The following is an 11,048-nucleotide window of genomic DNA, read 5'->3' as shown; positions in this document are numbered from 1 at the left end:
TTAATGTTTTTTAGCTAAGAAAAATTCTATAATTGTAAATGACAAAAATATACATAGAGAAATTGAATTGGAAAAGCAGTAAATAAGTATGAAATGAAAGAAAGATAAAACATTAAAATTGATTAAATAGTTTGAACAACATTGCCGTTAGCATTTTAGTTGCCACATCTTAAAAATCTTATGTTTACCAAGGTTTTCAAACCCGGACCGTTCATTGAACCGTAAAAGGGAGAGGTTCAAGGTTTTTGAGGTTGAACCGAGGTCGAACCGAGGTTGAACCGTGATGACGTCATAATTAATTTAATAATTAATTAAAGCCTAAATATAGGTATTAAATTTATAAAACTAGCAAAATTGACTAATATATCTATATATGTGAGGGAAATTTAATGATTTTCAAGCATATATTTAATAATTAAATAAGAAAGTTAATAAAATAAAATAATAACTATGAAAACATTAAAATTTATGATTAATTTTTGAAGTAAAGTTAAGGGAAATTTAATGATTTTCAAGCATATATTTAATAATTAAATAAGAAAGTTAATAAAATAAAATAATAACTATGAAAACATTAAAATTTATGATTAATTTTTGAAGTAAAGTTGAATATCTTTGAAGGATTTTAATTATAATTTTTTTTATTCCTTGTAAGAGATGGATAATTTAATTAAGTAGAATAAAATTGTGTTAAGTTGTTTTTAAAAAAAAAAAAAAAAAATTCTTAAAGGGTTGGACCTCACGGTTCTTGACCGGTTCGTACGGTCCAACCCCGGTTTTAGGGGTTTACGGAATTGCCACATATGCCCGGTTCTTTATGCTTAAAAAACCGGTTTTCATCACGGTTCACGGTTTTCACGGTCCGGTCCGGTTCTGAGAACTATGATGTTTACTTACATTCTCAATGTGATGTTAACACAGGTAGAATTTTTTTTTTTTTTTTTCAAAGTCATTGTAGTTGCCACATCTTAAAAGTTTTTTTTACCAACCTTCTATATACGATATTCTCATGGATTATTCTATTTTCAGTTTTAAAAAGAAATATTACGTGTGTCAGAAACAACTTGGTATTTAATACGATATAACGAAGGTCCCTGATCACTTGTGTTTACCTTAATTTTGGATCTAAGGTAAGAAATATTATATTTACCTTAATTTTGGATTATCCCCTTCAAATTTCTTTATCTTCATTTTAAAAAAATTTATAATTATTTTATTGAAATTTTTTATTATTTTACTAATTGGGTGCATTGATAGTTCATTTAGCTTTGCTTTACATAAGCAATGACTTTGATGTTAATATAAACATAAGTTGACCTAACATTTTCAAGATGATGGTCATATGGGTGGTCGTTTTGCTTTTATTTTAAAAGAAAGGTTAGTGCCAAAGGTATGTGTATATATATAGGGGTGCACAAACGCACCTAAACATAAACATACACATAACATATGCTTATACACAAACTAACTAACTAAATTCAACAATTAATAATTGGGCGAAACTACACAATTAGTCCCTTAAGTTTGAAGTGAGCAAAATTAGTCCTTTAAGTTTTAAAACTGAGTTGTATTGGTCCTTTTACTAAATTTTGTTAACGGTGTTACTTACGTGGCTAACTTCACAATGACTTGGCAATTTCTTTAATAACGTGGCATATTTTTAATTAAAAAATTACAAACTAAGTGAGAAAAAATATTAACTGGTAACAAATTAAAAATAAAATAAAATTTTCTACCTACTGTAAAAACCCACAGTGAGAGAGAAAGGGAGAGAGAAAAGAAAACAAACCCTTGTGAAATTGTGATTGTATGATCTTGAAAGGGAGAAAGGATGATTATATGATCTTGAAATTGTGAAATTGTGTTTGAATAGGTGCAGAACGTCATGATAGAGAATATTGACAAAGTTTTAGAAAGAGGAGATCGCCTTGAATTGTTGGTTGACAAAACTGCTAACATGCAAGGAAATACCTTTCGCTTCAGAAAGCAAGCTCGCCGCTTCAGACACATAGTGTGGTGGCGAAACGTCAAGCTCACGTATGTTCTTGAACTAAAACTTGCATTAGAGAGAAGATGGATGAAGCATTTGTTTTTATTTATTTATGCATCTATAGCGGAGAGGTAGTGGATCGTCAGTGGTTGTCGTCGGCGGCTGCTAGGGCTTGTGCTGTCGCCGGCGGCTAGGGAATGGAGTTTCAGGCGGCAGCTGGGGTTTGATTTCTTTCCTCTCTCCCTTTCTCTCTTGCTGTGGGTTTCTACAGTAGGCAGATTTTTTTTTTTTTTTTTTTTAATTTGGTACTGGTTAATATTTTTTCTCACTTTCTTTGTAATTTTTTAATTAAAAATATGCCACGTCATTAAAGGAAATGTCAAATCATTGTGAAGTTAGTTACGTAAGTAACACCGTTAACAAAAGTTAGTAAAAGGACCAATACAACTCAGTTTTAAAACTTAAGGGACTAATTGTGCTCGCTTCAAACTTGAGGGACCAATTGCGCACATAGGGTAAATTTCAAGGACCAATAGTGTAGTTTCGCCTTAATAATTTATAGAAACAAAGAACTACTAAATGAGTATATATATTTGTTCATAAATTAAATTTAAATGTTTATAAAAAAATTCATGAAGACGAAAAAATGTAATGAATCTTAAAAGATAATTTCATGAAAGGTGTCTTCATGTCTCTACCCTTGATATTATGAATTGTTAGGAAAATGGACTTTAACATAATTTATTTTCAACATTAAACGTGTAAGAAATTTATATTATATGTCCAGTTGTTTGTAGTTGTGTCTGAATGTTTTTCTTATTATAATTATTTTTNAAAAACGTGGCTAGGGTTTAGTTTATATACCTAGGGTAAAAACACAAAACCCTAAACGTTTAATGAAGTAGGGCTGAGTTGGAAAATCTGCAGAATATTCAACCTGTGCGATTTTCGATCGATCGAGTCTATTCTTCGATCGATCGAGCCAGGCCGAAAGTCCCAAGTACTTCTGCAGCCACTCAATTCCAACTTTACAATATTAAACCAACTTTGAGCAATTCTAAACAAGACTAAATACACTATTTTGGTCATGGTTTGCCAACATTACAAATTAGAGTTCTAAATACAAAAACTCCTAAGACCTTAGAACCTAACAGTGGGGATAAGTACAATAATATAGGTGAGTGATAAGAGGTTCGTATTAAGCATTTGTTGTAACTGTAAGGCACATGGCTTGTAGAGAGTTAGTTACTAAAATAGAGGTATGTGCCAAGCTGACAGGTTAGAAACAAGTGGATTAGCTAGCTTACTACTGCTTGGTATGTAAAACGGTTAAGGAGGGTATTGAAGAATTAATCCAAAACTATAGTTTGTTCTCTTATCCATATCCCTAATCCACTTCACCATTCTTAGGAGGCCTAGTTACCCCCGATGTTAGCCAAAAATATCATTACCCGCTTAGTTAGTAGGAGAATTTTAATGGACATTGGCTTGCACCGACTTTATATTATGATAGGAGTACTAATTAAATTATTTTTTATTTCAATATGATCTCCCACATTTGTGTATTATTCATTATGAATGGCCTTGTTGAATATAATAGTTTAGACAATTCTTAGATATATTATCTTCCCTTTAAAATTATACTTTACTAGAGAATTTGATTTTGAACTATATATATAAATGTCTTGTAGCATAATTTTGTCAAATACTACTTATTCTTAGCAGTAAATGCATATATATTTTGATTGAATTGTCCAACCTTAAGAATATGTTCTTGATTCTATGCAAAAAGTGAATCCTCATCTTTGATTTTCTTGGCTGCTCATATCTTAAAGAAGAAATTACCAAATATGCTTTCGAGCTGGACAAACCAAGGACGTTAATTTGGCAAGAAGAAATTCTATTGACAATGTAACCTTTGTACTGCTGAGAATGAGACAAATCTTAGAATTTTTTTAATTTTTAATTTTATAGTTTGAAAATCTTGAAGACTTGAAGCATGCAACACTAGAGAATAATATACATTGACTAGAGTTCTTTTTTGCTAATCACAATGAAATAATCATGTCTCTTTCTTCCAATTTTTTTTGTCACATTACCTGTGTTCTTGAAGATGTATAGCATGTGATATATTATTTGGTGGTATTTTTTAAAACAAAAATTTCATTTGACCCATATGAAATATCAACATGATAATTCAGTTCATCAAAATATTTTTTCCAGATCATAGCTTGGCTGCTATCACTATTCTAAACTTTTCTTTTCTTAGAAGACACCATTCTAAAAACGTTATTGATGAAAAGTCTTATTTGTGAAATTTGACTGTAAAATTATCAAACATTATTATTATTTTTATGCTGAATATAAAATTATGTTTTTTTTTTTATTTTTATTATTATTAAAGTAGAACTTGTCGTGCCCAACCAATAACAAAAACTTCAAAAGAAAAAAATTAAAATTATAAATTGTCAAAATACATAGGATGAGTTGAGACTTACTCGCACGTTGAGCAGGTTCATAAGTAGTTTAAAATAAAGCCATATCCAAAGGAAGAGACCATACACACACATACATACATATAAACATAAACCTAAACATATTCATATGCACAAACTAACACACGAATTTCAACAACTAATAATTTATGGGAAAAAAATAAATAAATAAAATATAGTTTAATAACCTAAATTTTAAATGATTATATACAAAAGTTTTTTTTTTTTTTTTTTTTTTGAGAAACCAGACCATAAGCCAGGGCCGGCTCAACAAATTTGGGGCCTAGGCAAAAGCTTTAAATGGGGCCTTTTATTATATTTAATTATAAATTTATATTTTTTTTCAATTAAATTTTATCTTTCTTGCTTTTTGAGAGGCAAAATTACTAATTAAATTTTTGCATTCAAGTTCCGCCAACATTTCTTTTTCAATTGATAATATAGCTAATCCACTTAATCTTTCTTGTGACATAGTTGATCTTAAATAGGATTTTAATAATTTTAATTTTGAAAAACTTCTTTCCGCAGAAGCAACTGTAATAGGTATAGTTAGTAATATTCTGAGAGCAATACATGCATTTGGAAAAGATTCTAGCCTCTTTATATAATTTAGTACATTAATTGGAGAGTTATCATTTATTTGCAAAACTTCTTTTAAAACTTTTAGTTCTGAATATAAATCTAAACCATCAATATCTGAATGAGTTTCATGTGTGAGAAAACATTCAAGATTAAGACAATTTTTTTTCAAACTATCATCATCTAGTGATTTTAGTTTTTCAAAATTAAATAAAAAACAAAAATATTTTCATATATTTGAAATTGTTCAAACCTACTTTCAATTGAAGAAATAGCTTGATCTACTATATATAAAAAATAATTAATTCTAAAACATTCTTCAGCGGATTGTGTTGTCGCATCATTGACATTCTCATCAAACTGTTTTTTCCTACGAATTATACATTTTTCACGAAATATAGGCTCTATTTCCATTTTGGTTGCAATTTCTTTAGATGAATTCATAGCAGATGTAAATCCATCTTCTCTATATTTTTTTTTAAAAGACATGAGACCTTTTAATTGATCTATAGCAACATCAATAAGCATGTCTTTCGATTGTAAATTTTTACTAACAGTGTTAACAGCAAATAATATGTCATACCAAATAGTCATAGCTAGCAAAAACTCAAAACTTTCAATCTCATATGTTGCTAAACAATTAGCTTCACTTTTTGTTTTGGGATCTTCACTTGTTTTTGCCAATTGTAACAAAGCATCTCTTATTTCTAGAACTTGAAATTTTATTGCTTTCACACTTTCAATTCGACTTTCCCAACATGTTTGTGACAATGGCTTAAGAGTTAAACCTGTCACATTATCTTGTAAAATTTCCATCGCTTTGTGGAAGAAGAAAATAGTGTGTATATACGTTGTACTACTCCAAAAAAAGATATAGCTTTAGGACAAGAATTAGCCATATCACATAGGACAAGGTTGAGATTATGACAACCACATGGTGTGTAAAATGCTTTAGGATTATAANTAATTTAAAGCACTACTTATTTACCAAAATTTTTCCCATTAGTATAAATGTTAGTGATGCATTAATTTGAAAGGTTAATGCTTTAGTTGGAAAATTTCTATAATTATGATGGAATAATATATAAAAATTGAATTAAAAAGGCAATAAATAAGTATGAAGTGAAAGAAAGATAAGGTACAATAACTAATTAATAGTTTGAACGACATTGTTATTAACATCGTTGTAACAATCGCTAATTACATTTCGCAATTATATCCCCAATCTTTTTTTTTTTTTTTTTTTTTTTTGACTCTTCATATGGAAATAAAAAGTCAAAGTACCAAAATCAAATATTTTTCAACCAATGTATTTAATACCGTATAATTGGAGAGTAACCATAACAACTTCTGTCTATCATAATTATGGATGAGATGTAAGTACATTTATTTTTATTTTTATTTTTATTTTACCTTAATTTAGGATTATCTCCTTTAACCTTTTTCACCTTCGTTTTTTTTTTAATATATAATTATAATTATTGTATTGAGAAATTTTAATTTTTTACTAATTGGGTGCAGAGATAATTTATGTAGCTTTGCTTTACATAAACAATTACTTTACTGATGATATAAAACAGAAGAAGACTAACATTTTCTAGTTTAAAAGAAACACTAGTTCCAAAAGAGTACACACACTCATCTAAACATAAACATAAATATAAATATAAACAAAACATAAAATGAGTCATTTTCTATTTTTTTTTTTTAAATCCCCTTTCCATGTAATTGGTAGAGACATTAAAAATAAGTTCTAAAAAGTTATCGGGTGTTTGTTGTACAAAAAATCATTAGCATTCTTGTATAATTCAAAACATGTATAATATGTATTAATTGCTAATGCAATTAAGGTAAATTGAAAAACTAAGTGTGAATTTGGTTTTTCAACTAAAATTTTGAAAGAAAAAAATTACTTGCCCTTTTAATGGTACAATAATTTATAAAATTTAAATCCTTGATAAACAAGATACTATAAATAATAATAATAATAATTTGTCCAATATTATTTTTTAGACTCCTTATTAGCTATTCAAATTTATAACATCTCAACAATAAGTCCTATTTTTAATAAGGTTTTTGTTTACCAAATTAAATTTTCATTTGACGCATTTATCCAGAAGCTATCAAATACACACATAAAAAAATGCAGAAAACCTTGTTAACATAAAGTTTTATTGAGTAGATTTGATAATAATTGAAACTACTATGTTCTTATTTTAATTAAATTGTCAACATTGTGGATATGTTCTTGATGCCCAAAAGAAAAGGTTACTAATCTTTTGATTTTTTAGGTAGCTCTTATATTCATAGAGAAGTTATCACATGTGCTTAATGATTGGTCACTTCATGAATGTCAGTTTCGAAAGGACCTCTACATAATAAAGAAATTCCTTAAATATAAATGCACAAAAAAGAAACTAAGATGTTTCCGTCCATTGTGCGGATTTGTCTGTTGTGTTTATAAACCTAAATATAAAAATTTATTAGTCATTTCTCATATCAAAAAAACAAGAAAATTGATTTTTGAACCAAAATAATATAAATTGAAATAGAATTATTTATTGCTAGTTAAATGCTAAACAATTATTGTGGGGCCCGTGGGCCTGATAACCTCAGCCCATCTTGTAGTAGGCCCAAGGCCCACGCCGAGGAAGGATGACCATCCGAGGCTAATTTAGGGAGAGACTCTTTTTTTGATCCACGCCGAGGACCTATTCGTCCTCGGCATACTGAGGATAATTTTAGGTGGGGACAAGCCCAGAGCAAGTTGTCACCTCCATACTTAATGCATTCACCTAACTCCTCTGGCCGCATTAATGGGGATGTAACCCCTTAGCAGGGCAACGTTGGTCAGGGTGAACCACTTGAGTGCTGATAAGACCTATGATGGGACGGACGGTCAGAAGGAAGGCAAATGGATGATCAACAGATGGAAGAACAAGATAGGACGATGAAGACTATATAAGAGGAGAAAAAAAAAAAAAAACCTTTATCTTTCCATCAACATGAATGGCCTTCAATCACGCTAACACTTTAATAAAACAAGTTTCAAATTTATTTCTTATTGCATGCAAAGCAAATGCAGATGTTGGAATTCGCTATGTTAGTCACCAACTTCTTCTATTCTTCTCTGAAATTATTCAAAGGAAAAAACAGAACTGAATAGTGTTGCAAATGGAGAAACACCTTCAGAAGAATAGAAGAAAAACGTGGAGAATGAGAAGTTAAAAGAAATAAGATAACGTTAATCTTTTCTTCGTAATCAACCTGTTTAATAGTTGCTTTTGTTAGAGATATATATTAGACATATATTAACCCAATATAATAGGCCCAAGCCCAATCCTACTTGTACTAATAGTCTAGGGTTTAGTCGCCTATATATATTCATATTATGGTTCATTGTAACACAGGTAATTGTACTATATTCTAACATATACAGCATAGTATAACACATCGCATTACTAATAATGTTATTTAACATGGTATTAGAGCCAAACTTCATTCTTGGCATCAAACAAACATCTCTACACAGCAAAGAAGATTCTCACGTGCATACCATCATCTGAAGTCACACATGTTTGTCTGCTGGATCTAGATTCCACAGCATCTTGCAGCCACCATGGCTCTGTGCTGTGTCATCGCGACCAAAACCCAAGAATCCAATCTCCAAAGGCAGCTGCACGCCCCACCATGTGCGGACAACGGCTCCTGGAACTCTCTCACGCGCTGCCGAAGTTTCTCGACTCTCAGCTCGGATCTCAGCCACACGCGCCACCAAGACGACCTTGTCGTCCCCCAATCTACTTGGCCTGAGAGTCTGGTGATCATACGACTTCACACACACCTACGCATGCCGCCTAGGTAACTGTCTCTCCAGCCACGCGCCGGTGGAATACTCGCACGCGCCACACAGGCCTAAGACTTCTGCTAATGTCATTCTGACATCATCTAATGATGTCATCTTGACATGTCAACGCCACGCAAGCCGTAGCCATGTCAGCCCTAATCCAGGTCAGCACCATGTCATTAAGATGACATCACTGTCTCTGCAGCCCGATCTGTGGCCCGACTTGGAAACCCGGAACCGATCGGGCCCAGTATCCGTTGACTTTGACCCTGGATTAGTTGACTTTGACTTTTTGCGTTGACCTTTGACCAAAAGTCAAAATTTTTGAAAAGGCCTGTCTTGCTCAGTTTTTTGCGTAGATTCCAATTTTGGACTCCGTTTCTCCATTTGAAACTCCAAAATTGGTCAATTATCATATTCTTCATTGTGATTTCTTCAAAGGCATTCTTAAAGACATCTCCAAGTGATCTTTTCATACTTATCCAACCTCAAGCCTTCATCAAGTTTCCGCCTTGAGTTTGAGGGAGGGTGTTAGAGATATATATTAAACATATATTAGCCCAATGTAATAGGCCCAAGCCCAGTCCTACTTGTACTAATAGTTTAGGGTTTAGTCGTCTATATATACTTATGTTATGGTTCATTGTAACACAGGTAATTGTACTACACTCTTATACAATAAAGATGTAACCCTTAGGGGATTCCTTCGTGGATATAGGCCGTTAAGGTTGAACCACGTAACCCTCATGTTCTCAATGTCCTATTCTATGGTTCTCCTTCCACATCCAATCTAGCATACTCAACATGATATAACACATTGCGTTATTAATAATATAATTTATTCTATAGCTTTTATAGTAGATTTATGATTATATGTGGTTGATTTGTTGTGGATGGGTGCATTTAGGTGATTTCAACAGCATGTGAGCTAGCTGAGGCCTAACTAAGTTGGTCTACTATCAAATATTAGAATATTGACTTTTTATTAAAGACCTCGACGAGGTTTGGGTCAGGGTGCTGCTGAATAGAATTATTCATCTCTTGATTATTCTCTTCACACCCTAGTGTGGAAATAATTCTTCTAGGGAAAAAAAAACTTTAAATCAAAATGGAGCACTTAATCCATCAAAAGCATTGATTTTTGTTTTCATATTTTGACGTAGAAGAATTATGCATCACTATAGTATTTATCTGATATCTCGTTTTGAAATCATACTATTTTAATATATAATTTTTTAAAATCTTAGCCGGCGGTTTTTTGCCCCTCGTCCCCGAGTGCAGGCAGGCAAGGAGGGTTTCATAGTCCTCAGCCCCAAGCCTGGAATCCCACATCGGTTAGAGAGAGCGCCCCACTACCCTTTATAAACGCTTCAGGAGCTTGGGTAGTGTACCACTACTCACGCGTGAGTAGTGGTACACTACCCAAGCTCCTGAAGCGTTATAAAGGGTAGTGGGGCGCTCTCTCTAACCGATGTGGGATTCCAGGCTTGGGGCTGAGACTATGAAACCCTCCTTGCCTGCCTGCACTCGGGGACGAGGGGCAAAAACCGCACCGCGCCAGGCACCGCGGAGGACAACAATTAGATGTGGGGAGGAACAAATTCTTCACCTACAACTAGGTTTTTATTTATTTTTTTAATTTTTTAATTTTAATTTTTTTATAAAAGAATACTAGTTCTTGTTTGAGTCTACCATGGACATCATTTTTTTTACCCATATTACAATTTAAGCTTTTTTTTTTTTTTTTTTTTTAAACTTTCTCAATCTAATGTAAAAAGACACGAATCTTTTGACTTTCAGCTCATTCACATTTGGCATACCTACTTTGACACGTTTGAAATTGTATTCGGTCAATTACATCTTTTATTTTCCATATGCATCTCAGTAAATTACTCGATTGCTTATAAAAATAACTTGTGAAGTAGTTTACACCTCTCCCACTATTTTTTAACATAAGTAAAATGTTCCTATTTTTCTTGAGAATGTATCTCATACAACATTTATATGCACTCTTGAGAGAAGTAGTACAATAACGATGTTCAACCACTTTTGTTACAATAACGATGTTCAAATGGTTTTAAAACTAAAAATTAAAAAAAAAAAAAAAAAAAAAAAAAAAATAAAAAAAAAAAAAAAA

Source organism: Quercus suber, unplaced genomic scaffold, assembly GCF_002906115.3.
Source record: "Quercus suber isolate HL8 unplaced genomic scaffold, Cork oak 2.0 scaffold_614, whole genome shotgun sequence".
In the NCBI taxonomy this organism is placed as follows: domain Eukaryota; kingdom Viridiplantae; phylum Streptophyta; class Magnoliopsida; order Fagales; family Fagaceae; genus Quercus; species Quercus suber.
The sequence above is the reverse complement of the archived record's forward strand: the minus strand, read 5'-3'. Positions refer to the sequence as shown.